The 24,624-nt window shown below is 35.6% G+C and overlaps 1 protein-coding gene across 6 annotated transcripts in view; it reads left to right on the plus strand.

The window, feature by feature from the left end:
• The window catches only part of RALYL (RALY RNA binding protein like), a 376,689-nt gene that overhangs the window by 20,686 nt on the left and 331,379 nt on the right, over window positions 1-24,624 (plus strand). The window contains exon 3 of one of the 6 annotated variants that reach the window (XM_064390400.1): window positions 18,227-18,733. The exons of 4 other annotated variants lie outside the window; for them this stretch is intronic. The gene's annotated coding sequence lies outside the window, so the exon portion shown is untranslated. Of the gene's footprint in view, window positions 1-9,179; window positions 9,238-18,226; window positions 18,734-24,624 lie in introns of those variants that run through there. One more of the 6 variants, XM_064390425.1, reaches the window with a different exon arrangement.

Genomic DNA, 24,624 nt, shown 5'->3' on the forward strand with positions numbered 1-24,624 from the left:
TATGCAGATGGTAGGAGAAAATGCTATGCACATGAAACCCAAGCACAGAAATTATGAACTTGGAAACTATCTTTTCAGTGAAAGCTATTTAGCTCTAGAGGCTCTCCTTTGCATTTTGAGAGGATTTATAAGAATGCATTATTCATAGCGAAACAACAGTTAGAAAGTCAGTTGTTTCTGATGGAAGGTGGTGGACACAAGCTTGCATATTTCTTAGCCTTTCATGTTACTGCTGCAGAAAAATCTGTCTTGTGCCTTGAATACTGTATTGATTATAGTCAATCAGACATTTTAAATAGACTAAGGTATGCCCTACTTAGCAAAAACTGCATTGACAAAGAGAGTGTATTACTGAATCCTAGAAATTCTGGCATTAATTAGGCCTGCTGAGGTCTTAAAAGTAAAGGATAAATGTGGTATCATTCGATAACCCAATTTTTAGACTGATTATTAGAGATAAAATGGAGCATGTTATTAAGTCTTGAGAAGGGTTAAATAACAGAAGGGTTTAAGTGATGCAGTCATCAGATGTTCAGCTGTCAAAACACCATTTTTCTGACTGTTTTGCTTTGGATCAAGAACTGTGATTTGTTTTGAGAAGTATGCTCTGGAGACCTCATGTCTGAGAAGGGTTAAAGGATCATGCCATGTGAGACACAATTTTAACTCCAGGATCAGATCTTTTGAGAAAAAAAAAAAGGGGTCTTTCTCTGTTGATAAAGAGAAATATCCATAGGTTAAAAATTCATTATTGTAACACTTCTTTTTTTGTGTTTTAGACCCAATATTTTTTCGTTGGTATGTATAATGAGCCATAGTTAATACATGGTACTGAAGTAAGTATCTCTGAAAGTCAATTTTTCAGTATGAAAGAAAGGAGGCAGGTGGATAATTAACATATATTTCCAGATTCTACCCCTTGTATATGTATGTTTATGGGACCTGAGCCTCAGCTATCACCTCCTGGATGGAGTATAGATATGGATGGAGTGAAGATGATAAAGTAGGAAGATATTGTTTTGCTTTTAACCTTGTGGTGTGGGTATTATACTCCAGAGTGTTTCTGCCACTTTATTCTAGTTATTCTATTTATTTGTCTAGTTGGAAGTACAGATACTCGTTATTGATGTAAGGTATCATAATGAAACTGCAATTATAAAAGAGGACCTGTGCAGCAGGAAATGGGAATAAGACAGCTTCCTTATCCCTTGTTAGGGAGTGCCTACACTGCTGGCAGCTCATTCAAGACTGATAAATATGGATATTTGAGATGATATTGTAATATCTCTGAAAACAATAGAAGAAAGGAAAATTTTGAATTTGAATAACTACAGTGCAGAAGCTTTGTGAATGTGAATAGGAAAATATAATGGATAAATATTTTCACACCAGGTTTTATTCAACTTCATTCAACTGCATTTCTGAGGCCTGAGGAAGCTGCCCTTAGTAAAGGACCTAAGACCTTGGAGAGCTGAATCAGAGGGATCTATCAACTTGCTTCTCACTCTTGTGATTCTTCAGATTAGCAGCTGTTTTGATTTGTTCCAATGGCTCCTAAAAAGAATTTTTAGACAGGAATTCTCAAAGTACAGGACATTCTGATTGTAATTTTTCAGGGTCCTGGCAAGTACCATTAGTTAGAGGATTAAGATAGCTGCTGGTAGGTGGTGTTAATACTCTCATATTAGCAGGATTCTTAAATGTCTTAAAAGGCAGCTTTTCCTGAACCCTTTTCAATGCTAGAAAAAGGCATGTTTGTTGCCAGAATGTGACTGTTAGTCAGTCTTTGAAAATCTTTGAGCTTTTAATATCAAAATGTTACACTGAAAGAATCTGCCCATGTGTGGGGATTCAAAAATAAATGTTGTACAGTCAGGCTACAGAATAATATTAGTATGGGATTAATAAAATATATGGGTGGGTGACAGTAGAGTGGTATAAGCATTCCCTTTTTTTCTTTTAAATGTTTATGAAAAGGTGCACAAGATGTCCTTGTTGTGTTTCCAATGAAAATTCCTTTGTTGCCTCACCAATGAAGAGACACCTAGCAGAGAATCCAAGATTTGGATCCACTGATTTTCTCATGAAAGTTTCTGTAAACAGTGACTTCAAAGATGATTTTCTGGAGCTTTCAATCAATCTCAAGCTTGAATGCAAACCCCATTCTGTGTTAAATAAATACTCTTAGTTTTCATTGGGGACAGAGCTGGATTTGCAACTCAGTCTACACCTATTGACTCTCTTGTTTGTTCTAATGCTTTTGAGCTATACCTTTCTTTGCCATGGTTTTGTTTTTGGGTTTTTTTCCCCCATGCCTGAAATAGGAATAAACGTCCAGTAAAGCCCTCCATTATCAAAATTTCTTGCTTGTGATTCGTAGGTTGTTACCCATCATTCTATGATTTAAAAGCAAATGTTTTAATATCTGTGCTTTATACCACTGCCACAAAGTTGTCCACAGATATGTTGAAAAAGTAACCTCCAATATTAATAAACCTATTAAATCTATTCTGGATGTTTTTCTCAGCCGAAGGTCATTCAAACTGGTAGGAAGAGAAAATAAAGGACTGGAACATGTGGAATAACTGATTTCTTCACTCTGTGTTTCATTTTTGGCAAAGCACTTATAGGCAGCAATATTGCCTATTTTACATTGGTGAATATGTGTTCTGAAAGAGAGGGAAAAGAAGCTTTTTCTTCCGGAATAACACATTAACTGGTGGAGACCTGGGGGAGCTGAGTGGTTTAAATAGACAGATAGTGGTCTCTGTAAGGATGGTATTCTCTTATGTACAGCTAAGAGCTTTTCGTTGGTAGAATGTGACAAAAGAGAGGCTTGGAAATTAATCAAAGGTAGGTTCTGCTCATGCTGGGCCAGTGCCTGAAGTTGCCTCAGATCAGCCTAAAGGGAGACTGCTCTCCCTGTGTAAGGATGGTTGGATTGGTCTAATTAGGAAAAAACACAATGATAAGCAACCAAAATTTTCCTACGTCCATATTTAACCAAAAATACTAAACAATAATCTTCTTTTTGCCACTGGAAATATTTTGTTATGAGATGATGGTTCATCATTGATCTTAGCTCTCTACTGATGGAACAGCTCTCTTGGGAGGCAAATATAATCAATATCTATCTTATCTGTTTGACAAGACAGAAAAAAAAATCAAGAAACAAACTTCAGCTTTTGTTTCAATGATTTAAAGCACATTTTCTAACTTTTTATTTGAAAAATCTGTTTGTAAATCTAGTCTAGAAAAAAGCTGTTTTTATAAGCTTCAGGAACATGTTTTATTTGGAATGAATGAATTATTCCTTGCCAGCAGACAGCTGTAAATACATAAAATGTTCAAGCTTTTTGAAGCTTGGCTCAAATGCCAGCACAAAATCAATGACAAAAATCAATGTCTTATATGTGCAATACTTAATCATTTAAAAAAATTATTTCAAGAGCCAGATCCAGACCAAATTTTCAGAAATAGCTTAGCTCCTATAGAGTTCTATTGATTTACTCCCATGCTAGATCTGGCCCACTGTGGAAACTAAATTTAATATAACTGTATATTTTAATGTATTTATTTATTGGTGCTGAACATCATTGCATTTTACACCACCACAAAAGTGGATTATGTTTGTGGCAAATTCTTTACATACACAGAATCTCTAGTTGTGTCTGACATGGAACAAAATTGCACTTGACATTTATAAGCTCAGGATTGAGTTTTCCGTTTCATTTTGTGTCATTTATAAAAGAAGTTCATTGCTGAAATTGCACTGATGATTATAACTAGTAATTTGCATGAATGATTAGGATATCTGATGTGAATTAGGGATTCTCAATGAAATTTACAGCAAGTATGAACTTTCAGAAATGTTCTTTCTATGTTGATTTGATATAGATGTTTGGATTTATTGAAGTAGCAATAAACTACTTGGAATCTTGGTTTAAATATTTTGTAAGGCTATATTCGGGAACTACAGAACTACTAGTAGGCATCACTACATCTCTTTGCCATTGAAATACAAACAATAAATAGAGTAGACTGTTTAGAAACAGTTTCTTAAACTTAATTTGATGTGTCCTGTGGTTACCCATCCGTACTATTGCAGCACTGGGTTTATTAGGTGGTGCGAATGCTGTGCATTGCAGTGCTGGGTGTGGAATGAACTGCAGAGTAAATTTTCTGCTATATGTGAAGAGTAGGACTTTCACAAATGACATTAATAAAAAACTGTGATGCTATTGACTTGACTTGCTGCTGACTGTGCTCATCATCTCTAAAAAAATCAGGAAATAACTTAAGTGACTTGACTTGTTGCTGACTGTGCTTATCATCTTTAACAAATCAGGAAATAATTCAAAGTTAAAAGATGTTACCTTATAAAACCAATTGTAATATTTCGTTAGTATTATTGTACTTTCTCAGCTCCTGACATCATATATTTGAAAATCTTTACTTAATACTATATCAAGGTAATTCCTCTCATTTAATATCAGTCAGCCCAATCCTCATGAAAAATATCCATTTAGCTAAGTAGTAACTTTCAGCCACCTAAAAAAAATGCAGACTGCATCGTGTATGCCTTTTTTCCTTTTTGGAGGACTGTACAATTTTAAGGTAAGTAACCTGACTTTTGCCATCTCTTTAATTGTTACACTGTGTCCTCTGGTTCATAACTAATACTTCCTTTAATATTTTTCCTGTCTGTGACACCTCATTTTTTATACATTTCTACAACCTGTATTTAATAACAAGACCTATTATTGTACAGAATAAATTAATTAGATCATAGAGCAGTTAATACCATTGGGCAAGAAAGCTGGAGCAAGGTAATTTATCCTGCATAAAAAGGAGTCATGAATCATGGCTGGCTTCTCTTTGTGCACAAGTAGTTAATGTGGATTTCCATACTTAAAATATAAAGTTGTTTTATGGTGTTTTTTTCACATTTATGAGGAAAAAATATTGTTAGTAATATAAGGAAAATTGTGTCTATTCTTCCATTTGCAAAGCTCATTGATTACATAATGAGACTAATTTCAGGATCAGACATCACATGTTAAGTCATAGTCTTTTTGAGGTCTCTTCTGATTTACTTTCATAATTCTGTAATTAAATTGAGGTAATGAATAATACAATATATTTTCAAGTTTGTGAAATATTATAAGCAGCCCCTTTAAAATTCAACATTTTATGAATAGATTATATTTTATCTGTTATATATTTGTCTATGCTGTTTATTACTCTTTTCTGTCATTTTGGGATCACACATTTTTACGAAAGATTGGAAATACAGAATGTTGTCAATGTTGTTTCACTTGATAACAGCAACAATACCAGCCAATATCTCATTCAGAAATTTAAGACAACATTAATTAAATTCTGTCATCAAAAAATATGAGTATTTCTCAACAAGGAAAAATTAATTTGTGATTAATAAATCCTGAAACTGTGTTATTCAGAAGTTTAGCATTCATGGTAATGTCTAATTCTGTTATGCCTTTGAACAGCATTAACATGTTATGAAAAAGAAAAAAATCATGGACAGGCATTTTGTTGTTATTTATATTTAAAACTTGGAGTATAGTTATAGGGTTTTTTGTTCCATTTGAATTAATGGAACTTCATTCATTAATGTTATACTTGGATTAATTGTGGGGGAAGTAGTTTCTTTATGGTTATCTAATGAATACAAGTTGGTTATCAGAATACAAGTCCAGTAAAGAAAACAAATGCTTTAGCTGAATACAGTGACTGGAAATTACCCTTAAAAATGGAGAATATACAGAGACCACTTTGAAAACTGAGGAAGAAATGTAATACCAGTCATAAGAAAACATTTGCTTCATACTTGGAATTCATTCACAACAGTTGTGTGTGACATTTGTGTAAAAGGGTGTATGGTTATCTTCACGCTCCTTGAAGTGTTTCTCTGTGCCAGAGGGCTGTTCAAAAATTCCTTTTGCTGCCAGTAGCCAAGGAGTTATTACCACATTCGGAAACTGCCAGGAAAGCTGGGTCCTGTCCTATTTCCCCTGGCCATTCTTTGTACTACTTGTGAGAGAGGGAAATTGTGTCCCCCACTGCACCAGCTCAGCATCACTGCAGGGTCTCTCCACGTTGTGCTCATCACCCCTGCATCCTGCTTTCTGCTGTTTGCATGCTGTGAAGCAGCCGCAGTGCTTGGGAGCCTGGCTGGTGGATGTAGGTGAACATTTACTCACAGCTGTAAAATAAGCCTTGTAGAGACAAGTGTTAGACATGACAGAAAGAGAGAGAGAAAGAGTAAATTCTCATTCTGGGTTAGTTAAAGGAAAGCTTTTTGTCAACATCTGAGAGCCCGTGGTTTTGGCTGCATTGCAATGATCCTCCTGCCTGAAGCTGCTTCTTTTCTAGACAGACTTATACCAGGATCAGTATATGTAGCAAGACATCCACTGGCCAAATTAATTTTTCTTATGCCAAACTAGAGTAAACAAGAATGGCCATAACTCTTACAAAGTAGAATTTTGAGAATGGCATCATGTCTCAAGATTAATCACTACAGCTGTCTCAAAATACGTGGCTTTGTAAAGAAGGAACATTTTTCACATTAGCTGTACTGAGCTAATCACCATTCTCTTTACAGCTATAAAGATTTGCACTGTCGTGCTCACATCTGTGCTTTCTGAAGCATGGCATTCTTATGGTCTTCTAAGAACTGGTGCAGTAATACAGCATTCCATTTCAGTAGTTGAGAAAGATGAATCTCAAGCCTTACTGGAGTGAAATTCCCTTTACTTTTACCTAGAGATTTGACTGATGTATGGAATAACCTGTATTTGATGAAACTGCTTTTCAAGAGGCAGTGGGACAGACTGCACAGTGGATTTTTTGGCCATAAAGTCAGCTTGATGAAGGCAAGGTAGGGTGACAGATTGAATGGCACAACCAAATCTGTTATTATTGCTTTTCTGGTTCAGAATACAAGTCCAGTAAAGACAACAAATGCTTTAGCTGAATAGTAGATTAAAGTAGTTCTGCCATAATCCCTTTTTTAAGAGGTAAGGGGAAGTGATTTTCCTTCTCCCTAGGAGGTAAGAAGGCCATTTCTGCTAAGGCTGGGTGCAAAAGAGTGAAAGTCATCTCTGAGAAAGTAGGCAGGAGTCAAGTAAATTTGCCAAATATGCTTAAATTAGAGCTGTCATTTGTCTTCGACTGAACAGATGGAAATAGGGAATGAAGACCATAGCCTTCAAATGTCATTGGGAAAAGAAAATCAGCTGGAAACATAAAGTCCATCTAGGAAAAGAAGCACCATGATAGCCCTAGGGCTCATATTTGTTTAAAGTTGGAGGACTGATCAGACAACTATTTCAGGTAGATCTCGTACATGTGTTTGTTACTGATGAGAGGTAATTTTCACAGCGCAAGTATTTTATGACTAAGAAAAAATTGCTAGTATTTTTTTGTAAGTGACTAAGCTGTGGTCTGGGAAAAGAATCCATTACAGCAGTAGAATATTCCTGTACATCGTATTTCATTTTAGTGAAATTAAAATTATGAATTAAAGTAACTGACACTGTAATTTCTTTCATTGTTTTGGTTTTTTTGACACCTTTTCTTTCTCTGAGACTGCACACAAGGTTTGAATTGAGTTCACAAGTAATTAGGTACCTCAGGTTTTGTACATACTCACTTTAAACATTTGAACCCATATTTTTGTCTTAATATTTTCATTGCAATCAAATCAGGATAGTATCCAGACATGCAGATTGTCCAAAAATAATGCATATTTTTAAATATTAAAATTGCTGTGGAAGCTAATATGTTCATCAAGTATAAGGCTTGAAAAAACATGGGGCATAGTAAAAAGAATAATAAAGAGGACAAGGAATTTGCAAATGCACATGACAGGTGTGTCAAATTGGGAAGTATTGTGCTGCAGGGAGTTTACATTTGAAGCTTTTGTGGAAATGGTCCTGAGATAATTTTTTTTGTATAATAATATCACTATTGATCTTGGTAAATATTGTGATTGTGCTTGTGAAATTTGCTCATAAAAGCAGAATGATCAATAATACAGAGGAGTGGGGCATCATATAGGATGTGATGAATAATGAGTGTGGTAATTGAAAGGCAGTTAAATATTAGGTGAGGGTCATATTAACATGTTTTCTGCTATAAGATGTCTTCCATTCCTGCGTAATTTTGCTTTTATTAATATTGGATAGTCTATATTTGTTATGTCAGTGGTTAATTTTTAACTGTTTTTCACATCCACTAGACAAACTGGTTTTTAACACAACAGGAAAATGGTGAAATTATTTTTTTCATTAAAAATAACTTCAAAAGAGAATTACCTTAAACATGAGAAAAGTGTTACTCACTGCATTGTAAACCCCCAAATGCAAAAATTTATAATGAAAACTGAAAAATATTTCAGCTTTTATAACACCAGCAGCCAACCTAAAAGGAGTTGAATCATCTAAAACAGATGCTGCCTAGTGATGGAAGATAGATTGGCCTGTGAGCCTGAATAAACTTTGTCTCTAATTAGTATGCAAATCTCACCTGCTCCAGGGCTCTTCCTCTTTCAAAAATTATGATCTATTTAGTTTTTCTGTGTTTTATGGTGAATAATCTCACCCAGGAGGTTTCTTTTGCATTCCAATTTTCTTCATACCTGTAATTTTTAAAGTATGCTGTGCTCTTTTAGGTCAATGTTTTCTTCAAAGCATCAAGATGAGAAATGTTACCATTTCAGAAATTAAAAAAAAAAAGCTGAAATGAATGCAGACATTTATAATAAAAATATTTTTGTTTAATCCTATAGGGTAAAATTCTCTTTTGCAGTGCATGCTTATATATATCTAAAATCCATACAAAAATTACAAAGAGGACTACAGATGTTGAATATAAATTTCATTCTTCTGGTAAGCATTTTACTTGATTGGCAGAATATTTAATACCAGAATATTGAATAAAATACAAAAATGCCTTTAAAATTCAATCTTAGACTGTTAAAAATAGTGATGGTTTTCAACAGAAGCAGGATCCCACTTAGTCAATATCACTGGCATAAACCACATCAGCATGTTATAAAGTATAGACTTGTAAATATCTGTAAACTTCTGAAACTCAAACCCTGTTCCTCTTTCCTTCCCTTCCTTTTTTCCTGATATCATTCCCTGTGTCAGCATGGAACTTAAATGAAGCATCTAAGCAGCTGGACTTGGTTCAGGATGTGAGTCTTTTGATGGATATATTCATATCATCCACCTTCAGATAACTCCTTTCAGGACTCTGCCTTCTAAATAACCAGCCTTTTTTCTGCTCTCTGGATAGGAAAGTTAGTTTCCTAGGTTTTAATGGTCAAAATCTTCATCATCTGACACCCTTCCACTATGCAAATATGTCCGTGGGGCTGAATGCATGTGCACCTACACACTCATCTGCACAGACACATGATTAGTACCTGCAATGGCAATTCCTGCATGTTTAGAGGGCTCTCCAAGTGCAATGAAAAACAAGAATGTACTTTACACTGTATATATTTAATGGTGTAATATCTCTTCTATGAAATGCATGCAGTGATTTAGCTAGTCTTGTTCTATATGTGTAATTCCTCTTTGGTGGCCTTGAAATAATGAAAAAGGAATTAAATACACCTTTTATTTTCCATCTATGTGCTGGGGGCATTGTTGGATAAGGCACATAGATGTAGACCCTGAAAAGTTCATTCCAAAGGCATCTTTAAAGGTTTGGGCTTTAATCTTCTTTGATTTCCTTAGCTCTAAGATGAAAATGTTACTATGCACATATCTCTGTAACCCTTTGGAGACTCTTGGATGAAAGGTCCTGTAAAACTGTAAATCATGTTTTTATTATTTTCTTATTGGCCAATAAAGAAAATTTGGGTTGGAATATATAAGAATTTTTAACTACAGGGGTTTGCAGAGTTTATCAGAATCAGGAAATTTGCCTTATATATTTATGTAACTATTATGAAATAAAAGCACCAAACATAAATAATACATGAAAGTAAACATTTTCCCTACCATTTTCTTATTATTTGATCTGATTTGATGGACAGCACTATTGAAGCTCTTCTGAGAAATGTCTCATTCTCCCAGGAAAGATGCTTTTCAATAAAAGGTAACGGTAGGAAAATGTTTTAGCTTTAGGGAGTCACCTGATTCTAGTTCAGCACTCAGAGGTGGGACCAGGAATCTTGTTTGCTAAAAACAATTAACAGAATTACAGGTGCCAAACTATAAGATTGCTTGAGACAGAGAAGAGTAATAGGTCAAAGAGAAACTATAAGCCCAAATAGAGGAAGTTCTGCATCACCATTTCCAGAACGATCACTGTGATTTTGGTTTGGGGCATAAGAATGCACAGAAACTGATGGAAACTTTGTTTTTAAGCAAAGAATAAGTGTGAAGAAATCAGTCTGTGCTCTTCAGTGGCAGCCAGGTAGGTGGCAGGTCCTTGGCAGATGTAATACACTGGCCTGGGGCAGTCCAGAGCAGTGTGTGGTACCCTGGGGCCCCTCCTGCTTCTGGTTGCACAAGTCCCTGCCATGGAAGAGATTTATTTCTCCCATGTCACTATATTGCTTGCAGATTATCTCTGTACAGCCTATTTACAGGGCCATTTTCCTGCTGTGCTCACTAGAAGACAAAGCCAAATTTGAATCAGAAAGTTCTAGTTCATCAAGTCTTATTTTAAATATTTGGGTCTCTACCTTTATTTCAAAGCCTCTCTCAGGCATGTTCAATAGCTCTTCAGAGAAAACAAGGCTTTCTCAAGCTTTTATTTCAGTTAAACTAAGATAAATTCCTTGTCCAACAAATGCTAAAACTAGCATGAATCCCACCCAGCTCAGAAACAGTGCACAACCCAGTCTGAGTATTGGGACTAGAAAAAGTCATACTGCAAGCAAACATATTCGCATATACTGATATACTTCAACTGAGCTGTCTAAAAATGCTTTGCAAGCTCTTATTTTATCACAGGGTGAAACTCAAACATTTCATATAAGACAGTGTCAATTTCAGTGGATACATTGAAATTTATGTGAGAATGATGATGTCTCAAGGGGAAATACCTCTTTCAGTAAGATAGAAAAGATGCCTCTGCTATGCTCAAAGAGGTGGAAACTCCCAGTGTCCCACCAGATTCAACTCTTTGTGTCAAAATAACATAATCCATCCGACTGACGAGGTACTATTGTAAAAATATTAATTTAATATAGGATTTTATAAACTTTAAAAATTAATTTCTGGGAAAAAAAAAACCCTAAATCTTCCCAAATCTTGATCTTTATGGGGCATTTTGAACAGTTTTATACTTTTCATCTTTTTGTTTCCTTGTTTAGTCCTGTGTTCCTGATTGTCTAATTATTTACATTATGATAATGTTTCATACAAAAAAAGGCTTATAAAATCAAATTAGGGCAATGTGGATTTAAGGAGATGTAAAGGAAAATGTACAAGAACATTTCTCTGAAAGTCTATGAATAATTTACACTAATGCAGTAAAAATTTCAATGTGTAATCAGGAAAAAAGAAAAAGAGGCTGAAGTGAATTTACTTCTCAAGTTTGTGATGAGAAAGCAATATTCAAGAGAATGCAACAAATGACCTTTTCAGTTCATTATTACAAATATATTTAAGAATTTCACATTATTGGTTGCAATTCTGACTCAGCAGATTAGGGTGAGTATATTACCTTTGAAACCTTGCTAACAGAAGTGAGGTTCTTTGTACTTTGCTTCTTCCATTCCAGACTTCTTTGTCTCCTGTTCCTCTCCAAAGGTTCAAGCTCAGAAGGAATGATGAGGTGACCATACATCCTGGCAGATTTCTATTTCTTTCCCTTTCTGTCTCACACAGATCACTGAGAGAGAGCTCCTCTTGAGGCAGGTTTCTCAGGCAGATATGAGTCCAGAGCAGGTGTTAGAAGACAAGTGATGCATATACTTTTTCTATTATTATTCCTTTCTTTTAAATACATTTTTTTATCCTGAAACAAGCTTCTTTGACCTCAGGTGACAATATCTTCTATCTAGTGAGCTGAGCCCTCATTGTATTTAAAGGTGTGCAATGGGTAGGGTGAGTTTAACCCACACTTCATACCTTTTTAATTTCAATTTTAATTTTCTATAGACAGGGAAGAAAGAGTGAAATCACCATTTAAACCAGAAATTTCTGAATTTTCCATTCATTTTTTCTGGAGCAATAAAATGAAAGGAAGAATTAAACTGCTTATAGGGAGTGTTTATTAGAGTTACTTATATTCAGAAAAAAATCAAAGGTAAGGATATTATTTGATGCAAAAGGAATGAGACAAAATAGCAGGCTTTGGTACTTAAAGAGACTTTTCAATTCACTTAGTAAAATCAGAGTAAAATGGTTGTTGCCTGAGAGGGTTTATACAACTCTGAAAACAGCATTGAAAAATTGTCACTTTGACAAGTTTCAAAGCACATCATCCTTTCTGCTGCAACACACACCTGTTCCCCATTTGTTCCTAGCAAAGCCAGAAGGAGACCTGAACATCACATGAATCTCATTTCTGTCAGCTAAAGGTACTATGTGAAGATACAGAAGTAATTTCATCCAAAGGGTACCACAGTCCCTGCTCTAACAAAAATATTTGCCAATAGCCTTGCAAGCCCTGTTTTCCAGTTTCTGTTTGAGAAATATTGACTTGAATATTAAAATTTAAACTTTCTCAACTAAATTCTCTTTTAAAAAATCTACTTATATTTTTGTAAGCAATGCTTTGACCTAATTTGTCTGAAATGCTTTCCCTGTGTATTCCTTTTTAGACAAACAACCAAAAGATCTGGCACATATTTTTAGCTTCATTCTTTTTTCATTTTAGCCAAGTTTATCTCTATGACACAAAACTGTTGAACAAAGAAGCATCATTTTCAAATATTCACAAGGGAAGGAAATGTTGGTTTCCTTGTGTGGCCTTCTTTTTTGGTTTTGTTTTTGGATTTTTAGGTGTTCTGGTTTGCTGTACAGTTATAATCTCTCCTGCTTTGTAGGGTGTGTGTAATAAATGGGGTTTGAAATTCCTTAAACACTTTAGCTCCGCTTCAGCTATTAATCTCAGCAGCCATTTATTGGTTTGTATTCTGCAAAGCAATGGAGATTATCCTTTAATTAATTCCATTGAGGGTTTCAGCTGCCATCACCAACCACAATATGGTTTCATAAATTAATCTTGTTGGGTAAGTATAATGCAATCTATTATAACATTTATATTAAAATGCAAGCAATAATACTAGAAATCCTGTGCAATGAAAAGATATATATATGTGTGTATCTCCCAAATGCATTAATTAGTATTATATTAGTATAATAATATTAGTGATTAGCATAATACATTTTCATATTTTCAAACCATTTTACATATATTTCAGAATTCATCAGAAAATAAAAAGATAATATTTTGTTAACAGCTACATAGGTATCAGTCTTAAAAATTATGAAATTACATCTTACATCTAGATGCATTAAAAATATATCATGGATCCTCAGAACTCCGCTTGAGATCTACCTTCTGAGCAATTTGTACTAATGTAGCTAAATCAGTTAAATAATGTGAATGTTTTGATATCACCAGTACATTAGGGGAAGCATGAAATACTGCCTAAATTATTTCATAATGTTTTGATCTCAGAAAGCTGAAAATGCTTGGCATAGGCACCTTTTCTGCAGCAGGACTGATTATATTAGAAAACTGGTTAAGTGGGAAGGTTTCTCTAGCATGACACAAAGCTCAGCTTAGCTGTTGCTTTGGTCCAAAACTAATTTGTGTGCTGATAGCTTGATGTCAACACAACATGTTTGACTTCCAGGGCAATGCAGGAAAATTTACTTTCTTTGATCCTGTTAAGTGTTAAGATTTCAGGCATACCTAAATTTTAATGGAGGTAGGAGAAACAAGTCAAGAGGTAAGATGGCTCTTTTACACATGCACAGGCTAAAGTCAGGAGATGAGCGGATCTCAAATTTCAGATCAGTTCAAGCTGGTAAAATAAGGTATCATTATCAATGCTGCACTTTTCCTAAGAACTGCTTTTAGTAGGATTTCTTGCAGATTGGCAACTTTATGCTAAGAAATTAACCAGAGTGTGTGCTCTCTCTAAAAGTCATCTAGCCTTATTATTTAAGTTAATTAATTAATTAGAACCCTCCAGACAATCTGCAATAATAGCTTTATTAAACCCCTGAGCACTGTAAGATACTGTGAAGCCTCTTTGTGGAGTTGATGTAAATCCTAATATTTCATTGATTTCGGCAAAGAAATGCAGAGTTTAAACTGGGGAATTCTTCTTTACTAATTTTAGCATTTTGGTTATACAAATCAGAGATGATGAGCTGTTTTCATCTTCATAGATAGACATTTCTGTGGTTAACTAATTAGTAATTTGTGGTATGATTCCAATATATGTTTACTTTTGGCATTGTAGGTCCAGTGTACCGATCAAGTAGTTCAAGGACAGGAGCAGAGTTCTGTGTTTGCTGAAATTTTATTAAATGTGCTGCATTGAGAATTTGTCGTGGATTATAATAGAAATTGCAAGTGCTCAGTGTCCCATAGAAGCTCACATAACACTGTATGGCCTGGAAGCTTAAATCATCACTCAGGGCTAGCATAAAAGCAGACTCACACCAGTGACCCAGACTCTCCCTTGCACCCTGTGTGCACTGATGTGGTTATGTTGTGAACAGCATTGCACTGTGGCATCAAAATCCTCTTCTAGTGAAAGCAGCCCTGGGAAGGCATGTGTGTGCCTAAGCAGCCAGCAGCAGAGGCAGGGTGCTGCCAGGACAGGCTGTTTAAATGCAAGCCAGGCAGCAAGAGCTGCCACTCAAGTTGGCTCAGGAGCTGATACTACAGCAGTCACCACCGAGGCTGAATGTGCTCCCTTAGCAGAAGATCCAGAGCATGAGGTTGCTCCCAAAAACAAATCTGTGGTTGCACTCCTTCACACAATCAACCAGTTTGAGTCCAAGCTATGACTGAATGCCACTGTGTCAACTAGACCATGAGTGCCACATCCAGTCTTTCCTTAAACACCTCCAGGGATGGTGACTCCACCACCTCCCTGGGCAGCCCATTCCCATGTCTAATCCCCTTTTCTGTGAAAAAATTCTTCCTAATGTTCAACCTAAGCCTCCCCCGGTGCAGCTTAAGACTATATCCTCTTGTCCTGTCACTAGTTGCCTTCCTGTGGTGGTTGGTGTTATTAACTCCAGAAAAACAGCATGTGCAGCAGAAACATATCCATCAGGATCTGTTTAATACTTGTAGATGAAATGACCATCTTCATTTTCTCAATAGACAAAACACAGTATGTAATCTGTGGATTTAAAAATGGGACTTATTTGGTTTTTTTTAATTTTTGTTTTGTTTTGGTGTTTTTAAATTTTTTTACAGTGTCATTGCAGTGTCATTACAGTGTCATTTTTTTACAGTGTCTCTTAGACCTTTCAGTTCATGAAAAGCAGTGAGGCACTGTGAGATTGTATTATAGAAAAATGGTAATAACTACTTTAGAAACTGAAATCTGCTCTCAAAGCATTGACTTTGTGATCAAATTTCCATAATTTCTGTTTTACTCTTTGCAATAGCAGTTATAATTTTTTGACTCAGACTGCTCATATATTTTCAGTTAACATAATATGCTGATATGTTGAAGTGGGAAAAACACTGGATCTACTGATAAATCTAATTTGTATTGAACCCTTAATGCTAATACGTGGAACAGGTCACAAGTGTTGTCAGATTATTGTAATGACTCACAATAGCTGTGGAGTCATAATAACATATATGTGTAAGTAGTTTATCATCTGCACTGACTATTAATATTAGTTCATCTGATGATTGGATGAGAAGCAAATCCAGTTCATTGAGTATGAGAAATTGGAAACATGGTTCAAAGCCTCTACGGTTAAATTGTCCAGGAAGAGACATGATACACCCAATTTATTAATGCTGGGTTTGTTGCATTCTTTAATTATTTAATAGAAAAACTTCGACAGTTTAATTATAGTGTGTAGTTAGACTTTAGTGAACCTGTGTATAAGGGAGTCTAGCTAATAAGAAATAAAAATTTCTCATCTTCTTTTGTCTGTAGAAATTTTTACATCTGAACAAAAGGACAGTCTTTTAAAAATAAAAGCTACTGCCTTAAAGGTTCATATCCTTACCTGTGATGGACTCTGTAGTAGCCTGTTATCATTCTTTTGAGTGACTAATCAAATGAAAAATTTGATTGCTATCTGTAAGTCCCCATATAACATTCTATAATATATAATTCTATACAACAGCATTTTATTTAAATCTTTAAAACAAGGTAAAAGTAAGCTTAATTTTTAATTTAGGAACTTAAAAGGAAAAGAAGCTTTTTCTTTGAGAACTGTTCAGTGACAAATTATAATAACTGGGAACATCATTACTGTCTGTATATTCTTTTAAATAGGTTCTTCACATGTAGGGGGGTAGGGAACATGTTCCATTTTGCCCGAGAGCCTGTTTGCTTGCCTCATTCTTTTTTACATCTGTCTTGGACCAGTTCTTTAATAGAGCTAGCAGAAATTGTCACTCACGTAATCATTCTCCCATGGTTTAGCGAGGGAGCACCGGGAAGGAGACAGGAGTTTTATTCACCATGTGGTACTTGTCCTTTCACATCACATTGGTGGCAATGACTCATGGAAGCACTGGGAACAGCTATGTCTTCTCCTGCTGTATTCCATGAACATGAGCAGCAGCATTGGGAATATAGGTTGAGAGGCTGAAACAATTTTTCAACCCCACCACAGGACTGGAAACGGTAATTTGTGTCCTTCTACAGAATTCAATAGTGTTAACATTGTATGATTCTGAATATGCAGTTTCAAACCTGAAAAATGAGGAAAGTGGACTTTGGGTGCACACCAAGGTACAATGCCTTACCCTTCATCCCTAAGGTGGACCAGGCAGGCAGAGGATATTTACAAGATTATATTTATCAGTTAAGATTGCAGTTAAGGCATGCTTGTAATTAGTTAAAGGCAGAGATATTATATGATTTTTTAAATTCTTTTTCCCTTTCTTAGATCATACTCCAACAATCTGTTTGAACCAGCAATCTAGGCAGACCAAAAAGAAAAACTACAAAATATCTTAAGTGTTTAGACATGGCCTTTACTACCAGGCTGAGATCTGTGATTTTTCTTTTTCTGCTTCTTCATGGCATTCCTTTGACCATTCTGTCACTATATCCCCTTCATCTTCTCTCATCTTCATCCAATTAAACCATTATGCCTTAAGAACTGAGCTGCAAGTAAAAAATCTCCGTGTCCTCTCATTCCTTTTGCCTTGTCTTGCACCACAGACAACAGATCCAGCATAAATCACTTCCCTTTTAAATTTTGCACCTCCACTGCAGTGCCCAACAACACCTCAAAACAATTTCAACAACAAACAACCACAACTCCCCTCCCTGCCCCCCAGTTCTCTGTAAAAGCGAATGCTGTGGAGTAGTTATAGAAGGCAGGGACAGTTAAGAAATGTAGTAGTCAGAGTTATATCTTGAAATTTATGCCTGTGGAAAACATAGGTAAATGTGTCCATTGTAAGACAACTTGTAAAAACTAGATATTAGATTAAGATGACTACAGGCAGAGAACCTCAGCAGTATGGAGTACTTTTTGAAGCACACAAAATTGTAGGATAAAATATGTAAATATGATTTTCAGAGTATAAAAGTATAAAAGCTTTAAGACCAGAAGAAAACTCACATGTAACTTTTTTTATATTTACTATCCAAGTGTTGTTTTTAAAATAAATCTTGCATCCAGACAAAGTTCTTGTAAGCAGTCCCCTTTCTTCAGAAGGCAATTAGTGGTAAGTTTGGATATCAGTCCTGTTACTCTTTCCATTTGTAGAGTTTGACACAAGACAAAGAGCTCTCTCTGTGTAGGGCATGTACAGCCCTGCAGTTGCAAGGAGGGGGTGGGAGAACAGCCTGGCAGCTCTGGAAGCATGATATGCTCAACATCTAGAATTTCTTATCTTTGTAATGCACTGGGATGGTCTTTTTGTTGGATCAGGTGATAAAGTCCTGGTGCAGGGCAAAATTCAGGAGAGATGTTTATTCACTGCATTTTTCCTGGTCTAAAAGCCAATATACCAAATGCAATCAATAAAAGAACTGATTAATTATGCCTGACAGGAGCACCATAAGGAAGGCCTGAGTACAGCACAGTGGTACACAGGAGTGATTGCCAGCATTACATCTGGGGACGAATGAGGAAATGGGGACTAATGAGCCCTCAACTAAGGCCTCCTCCTGCCACCTCCACTGCACTGCCCAGCCTCACTGGAAATAGAATGCTAATTAGACAACTGAGGAGCTGATTGTGATCAAGGATTTTGGAACATTTTATCAGACGTTTATTGCAACATACTCTACATTTCTCAGCAACGTGGCAGATCAAGAGATATGAGAGCAAGATGGCCAGATGAAGTAATCAAAAATCAATGTGTTATATCTACATGGACAAATTGTACAGCAAACACAAAATTAAAGCATTCAAATTTCCTAGATAATGGGGCTAACTATGGAATTTTTTTTTGCATTCAAAAAGATTTATGTTTTCAAACAGGGTAATTATTGAAGTTCTGTTGAAATCAGTATAATTATGTTGATTTACACAAGCAAAAAATCAGACTTAAATAGAAAAAGAGGGAAAGAAAAGCACTTTCTCTCCTCCAACATTTAATATTCTTTGAAATGTGAAAGAGTCCTCATGCAAAAAAAAAGCAAAAATGCAAAAAAGATGTATAGAGAGAATAACTGAAAAAATAGATGACTCCATGGATTTGTAACAATGATTTCTCCTGACTATTGCATTGTCTTAGATAAAACAGAAAAAAATTTCTACCTCCACAGAAAAGATTCGGTAGCTCTCCAGACTCCAATTTTTAACATACAGCAAGAAATCTAAACAAGTAGAACCAGAAGCTCTGCAAAATACGTTCCTGATGGCATGATGTTCTGTTTGGTGAACTACACCATTTATCTTTGTTTCTTTGTAGGTGATGCTCTCTATAAATACTTCTGATTTGGGCCATGATAAGAGAAAAAACAGATGCAGGAAGTCTGTATGATATAAATAATGATTATGCTTGACAAAATACTTTTGACATTTTAAGAGGGGTACTGTTGAGCAATTTGCTCTGGTTTGTTGCTCTCCCATGAAAGAGCTAATTTAGCCCGGTTAAAAGCCAGCTTTCTCATTGGCTCTGAAAAAAATTAGTGCTTCATATGCAGTCCATATCCACAGCTTCCCTGGGAGCTGGCATTATTAAGCAAACACTAGTCCACTCCTTTTCAGGCATAGAAAATTTCTGGTGGAATATTTACTATCACCTATGTCTCCTGACACACTCTAAATCCACTTGCAGAGAGTTAATAAAACACTGATATAAAAATCTGCATGTCAAATATTAAAAATAATACTGGTGATTTCATTTTTGCTTGCTGTTGGGTTTATTTGCTATATTTTTGGAAGTTGCTACGGGAAAAAAACAATCAAACAAAACCCATGCCAGCAGATCCATGGAAGGTATCCTATAGGCTGGGATAGAGTTAATTTTCTTCTTAGTAGCCAGTACAGTGCTGTATTTTGGATTTAGGTTGAGAATAATGTTGATAATACACTGATGTTTTGGTTGTTGCTGAACAGCACTTACACTAACTCAAGGACTTTCCAGTGCCTCATGCTCTGATAGTGAGGAGGAGTACCCAAAAGTGGAAGGGGGCACAACCAAGACAGCTGACCTAAGATGGCCAAAGGGATATTTCACACCATAAAACATCAAGCTTAGTATAATAAACCATGGGTTGAGTGGAAGGAGATTATTCTCTGCTTGGAGACTGACAGGGCATTGGTCAGCAGGTGGTGAGCAATTGCATTGTGCAGCAATTGCTTTTCTTGGGTTTTATCTTACTCCCTCTCCTTTTTTTTTTTTTTTTATTATTATTATTATTATTATTATTATTATTATTATTATTATTATTAATTATTAATTATGATTATCATTATCATTATCATTATTGTTGTTATTATTATTATTAATAATATTAATCTTGTTTTACTTTGTTGCAATTATTAAGCTATTCTTACCATAACCCATGAATTTTATTTCGCTTTTAGCAATCTCTTCCCCATTCCACTGGGCATGGGGGACATGGGGGAAGTGAGTGAGCAGCTACATGGCACTTAGTTGCCAGTTGGGCTTAAATCATACAGAAGGAGGAAAAGGAAGTTTAAGTGTCAATTGTTTCCGCTAAGGTAAACTTGTCAGCTTCATCACCCTTCTCTGGACGCCCTCCAGTTATTCAATGTCTTTTTGTAGAGTGGGGTCTGGAACTGGAACTGGACAAAATACACAAGGTGTGGCATCGCCAGTGCCCAGTACAGGGGACAATCCTGCCCTAGTCCTGCTGGCTCATAAAGGCCAGGATGCCATTGGCCTTCTTGAACACTTGGACACATATTGACTTATGTTCAGCTGCTGTTGACCAGCACTCCCAGGTTCTTTTCCTCTGGGCGACTGTCTGGAAACAATTATTTATGATGTTAATTTAGAAAAATAGAAATTGTTTCATGTCTGAAGCCATCTTTTTGTATAAGTATATATATTTGAATAGAGCCTTGTTTCATTTTCTTCAACCAGAAAAATTTCCTTGAAATTAAATTTGACTACAAGTTTATTTGGGTTTTATTTTCCTTTAAGCATATTCAACAAATGTGTTATTTAAACTCTGGCATATGCTAAAAATTCTTAAGTTTCCAATTTATTTACAAAATGTCTGTGGGTTACAAGTGTCTCCCAGCACATCTGCAGTTTGGGAAACAGCACACAGAGGATAGATTTGGCCTAATCTGCAGTCAGCTCTTGACAGTTGGATGACTGTCTCAGAAGAGTAAACTGTGTAGGGTGCCTGTGATACAGATGCATGTCACTTAGTATCTAATGGTGCTGTCAAATTAAGTTCCATTTAAGGTTTCAGTCAGCAATAAGGATCTCAGTTCAAGGATGTTTGGTTTTAATCAAGTGATTGATCATATATTGTGAGGAAATACCTTACTTTTTTAACTTTTTTAAAAAATATTTTGTTTAGCATAGTAGAGAAAAAAATCTGGAATGTTAAAAAATACTGTATTTGGCAATGTGAGTGGACAGAGTGAAATACACTGTAAATCGCAAATTTCAGTGGACTCCATGGGAGACTATGACATTCGGAGCAAAAATGCACAAGGAAAATGATAGGTAAGGCAGAACATCTTTAAGTGAGCTCATTTGCCTTTGCTCTTGAGAATTTTCAGTACTGTCTTTGGTTCAGCTGAATGGGCTTTTATTATTTTAATTAGCTTAATGTCTTTGGCAGAGAACTACTTTTGGAACAATACAGGAATAGGATGGGGATGAAATATAAGGAAATAACACCTCAGCATCACTGAATTAACCCATCTGTAGAAATAATTGCTGATGTTAGGTATGCTTGACAGACAGCTTGCAGAAGCACAGCTATGTTCATTATCAGCATAGATCAATATTCAATGCATCTCTAGCATGATAAATAATTCTTTTTGAAAGAGAAAAGGCTGGATTTTTTTAATTTTTTTTTTTTAGAAAATCACTTATAAGCAATGGAAGTATCAGCAGGATAATTGCAAGAAAGATTTAAAATGAGCATAAAATGACTGTGGCAAGTTGCTTTCATTTTCCTGGTAATGCCTTACTTAAAAATGGAGAACAACTTTATTCTTTGTAATGTACTTAAAGAACTTTTTCTCTAATGTATTAGACATATTACCTCTAATTATGGGTCTCATCTGGATAGAGATTCTCTACTGTGTCTTCCTGAAAAGCTCATGTAGAGCCATTTTGCACTCCAAATAAATCTAGTCTGTCCTATAGTGCAGGAGTCAAGGGTTTATCATGTAATGGAGCAGACTCTAAATCAGTCTCCCCTGTGTATCAACTGCACTAATGCCTCTTTGGCCTATATGCAGACTTACAAAGAAATCACTGTAATTTCTGCTGCAAAAGTGAGCAGATCCCATGACAGAGCACAGGGGCTTTGTTTAGTTTGGACAAGTGGCTGGTGCTAAGCTGATGTTGCTCTTAGCCTAAAGCTTTCTGCTTGGATGCAGATGGAAGTAAATGACTGATGTGATCTTCCATAAGGCTTGTGTTGGTCATCTTGGTGGGAAGGAGGAAGAAAAGTAGAAGATATATTACACTGTTAGGAAACATTTTTTAGACACACACACTGACCTGCAGCCTTGTGGTTTTCACCTTCAAGTTTTCAAGCTACTGGGTAACTCAATTCCAAGTATCATGACATTTTGGTCAGTGGAAGAAAATTTACTAAAAACACGTTTTGGAAAATGATTGCTCTCATTTATCCTCCTTTTCAATTTCCAGCATTTAATTTGGTTTGTAATCTTTATTTAAAGAACAGTAAACATTATAGTCTTTATATATTGAAAAACTCATAAATTTGAGGTGAAAATCATTCTAGGAAAAAGAAGCTCTGCAGTGATTAAGCTATGCAGTGCAGCTATTAAATTTATTTTCAGAAGGATTCGGTCTGTGAAACCTTCACATTCACACAAACAACACTGGTGAGAGTATGAATGAAGAACAAGCATTTTATGCTGCACCATGTTATGCACATAAGAAAAAAAGCCCTACAAATATTTGCCAGTTTATTGTACGGTTGTATACTAAACCTTTCTTTCTTTTAGTCTTCCTTCATACTCATTGTATTCCTGTGAATCATTAATTTTGTGGCAACAGTGGGAAAGGTAGTTACATTGCATTTGAAATCAGAAAAACCTTTGATAAAATATAGATGGTATTTTCAATACAAGTCAATTATTATTATTTCAATACAAGTCAATTATTCCAGCCAAATGTTATCCTTTTTTTCAGTAGAGTCATGTATAGAATATGAAAGCATTCCTGTACATAAACATATGCCATTTTTCAACCATCACTGAAATCTCAATTATTGTGTTAGGTATTTTACCCTTCTTATTTTAAAATCCTTAAACATTGTTAACTTTTCATGGTGGGATATTTCCTATATAAGGACCAGGGCACTGTCCCAGTGATCATCTTTTTTTTCTAGGCTGCATATTTACATTTCTGGGGGTCTGATTTTAGTTTTACTTCTGCTTATCTCCACTTATTCAATTGAGATCACTATTTCTTCTACATGGAGAGTATAAAAAGATTTAAATACAATAAATAACAGTAGATAAGACTAAGTTAAAGCCTATATTTTGCTATTTGTACAAATAAAAGTACTATCCTCCTCTTTGTCATTATCATTCACTATGGAGTTCCTAAGTACTTTCTAAAACATCACAAATTAAATGTGGCTGGATTTCTGGTTCTATCAATTCCCCCTTGCCTTTTTCTCTCCCGTGATAGATTCAACTTGGGCCAACCTGAAAGAGGTTTATTATACTCATGAAAATGCAGCAGCATTGCCTCTTATACTAGAATTTATGTGAAAGAACTAGAAGAAACATTTGGAGGGCTATTTAAAATAGATATAAATATATCTGCCTTGATTAAAGGCAAGCAATTTAATTTAACAGAAACTGTTAAATAAACAGCATGTTATATTAGGTGGCAGAATTCTGATGCCAATGAGTCAGGTTGCCAGAAGCTTTCAATCATGAGTCTCTGTTTTCAGTTGTTGATAGCATTGCCACTTATAAACCATTGTGGCTCTAATACTCTATGCTAAATATATCCCTCAGATATTTTGTTAAAAGTTTGATTAAAATAAAATCTTACTCAAGAAAGTTTAAGGATATAAATTCAATTCTCTCCATTGCCCCAGCCCCTTCCTCTCCCTTCTGCCCACTGCATTGCATCCTCCTGCCATGTAGAAGGGATGAAGGGGAGAAAGGGGAGAAAAGAGATGGCTGGACAGAATAGGAACAAGAGGAACTATGATAAAGAAAAAAAAATGAGGGGAAGAAAATAGATACAAATGAAATAAATATTCCCAATAAAGATACAAGAGATTGAAAACCAGCAGGGGAGGAATAGAGGAAGTTATGTTAAGGGGCTGTTAGGGGTGTGAATATAGGGTTGTGTGGGAAAAGAGAAAGAAGGTATGGGCAGGAAAAGGCAGACAGGAGTAAGCAGAGGGAACAGGAGTTTAGGAGCTACAGTGAGAGAAGGAACTACATAGAAGGCCAGGCTGAAGGAAAGACTGACAGGGAACTTGGTACAGAATGTTTAAAAAACATAGAATATATTTTTTTCTTTAAGGTATCAAAATTAATTACATCATTCAAGTGTACCTATTTTCCCTTATTTATAAAATTACAGAGAAATTTAAGTATGCCTTCATTCCTTGAAGGACAGTTCCAGCTGGAGACTAACAGTGTTATGAGTGTTGTCATTGGTTTAGCATGAATATCCTTGCTGAGAACAAAAAGGGATCATCTTCTTTCCGCAGTGCTGTATGGTAATTGTTATTTGTAAAGCCTTATTATCGCACTGCCTCTGAACTGTGCCAAAAGAACCCTA

Source organism: Passer domesticus, chromosome 1 (genome assembly GCF_036417665.1).
Source record: "Passer domesticus isolate bPasDom1 chromosome 1, bPasDom1.hap1, whole genome shotgun sequence".
Lineage (NCBI taxonomy): Eukaryota > Metazoa > Chordata > Aves > Passeriformes > Passeridae > Passer > Passer domesticus.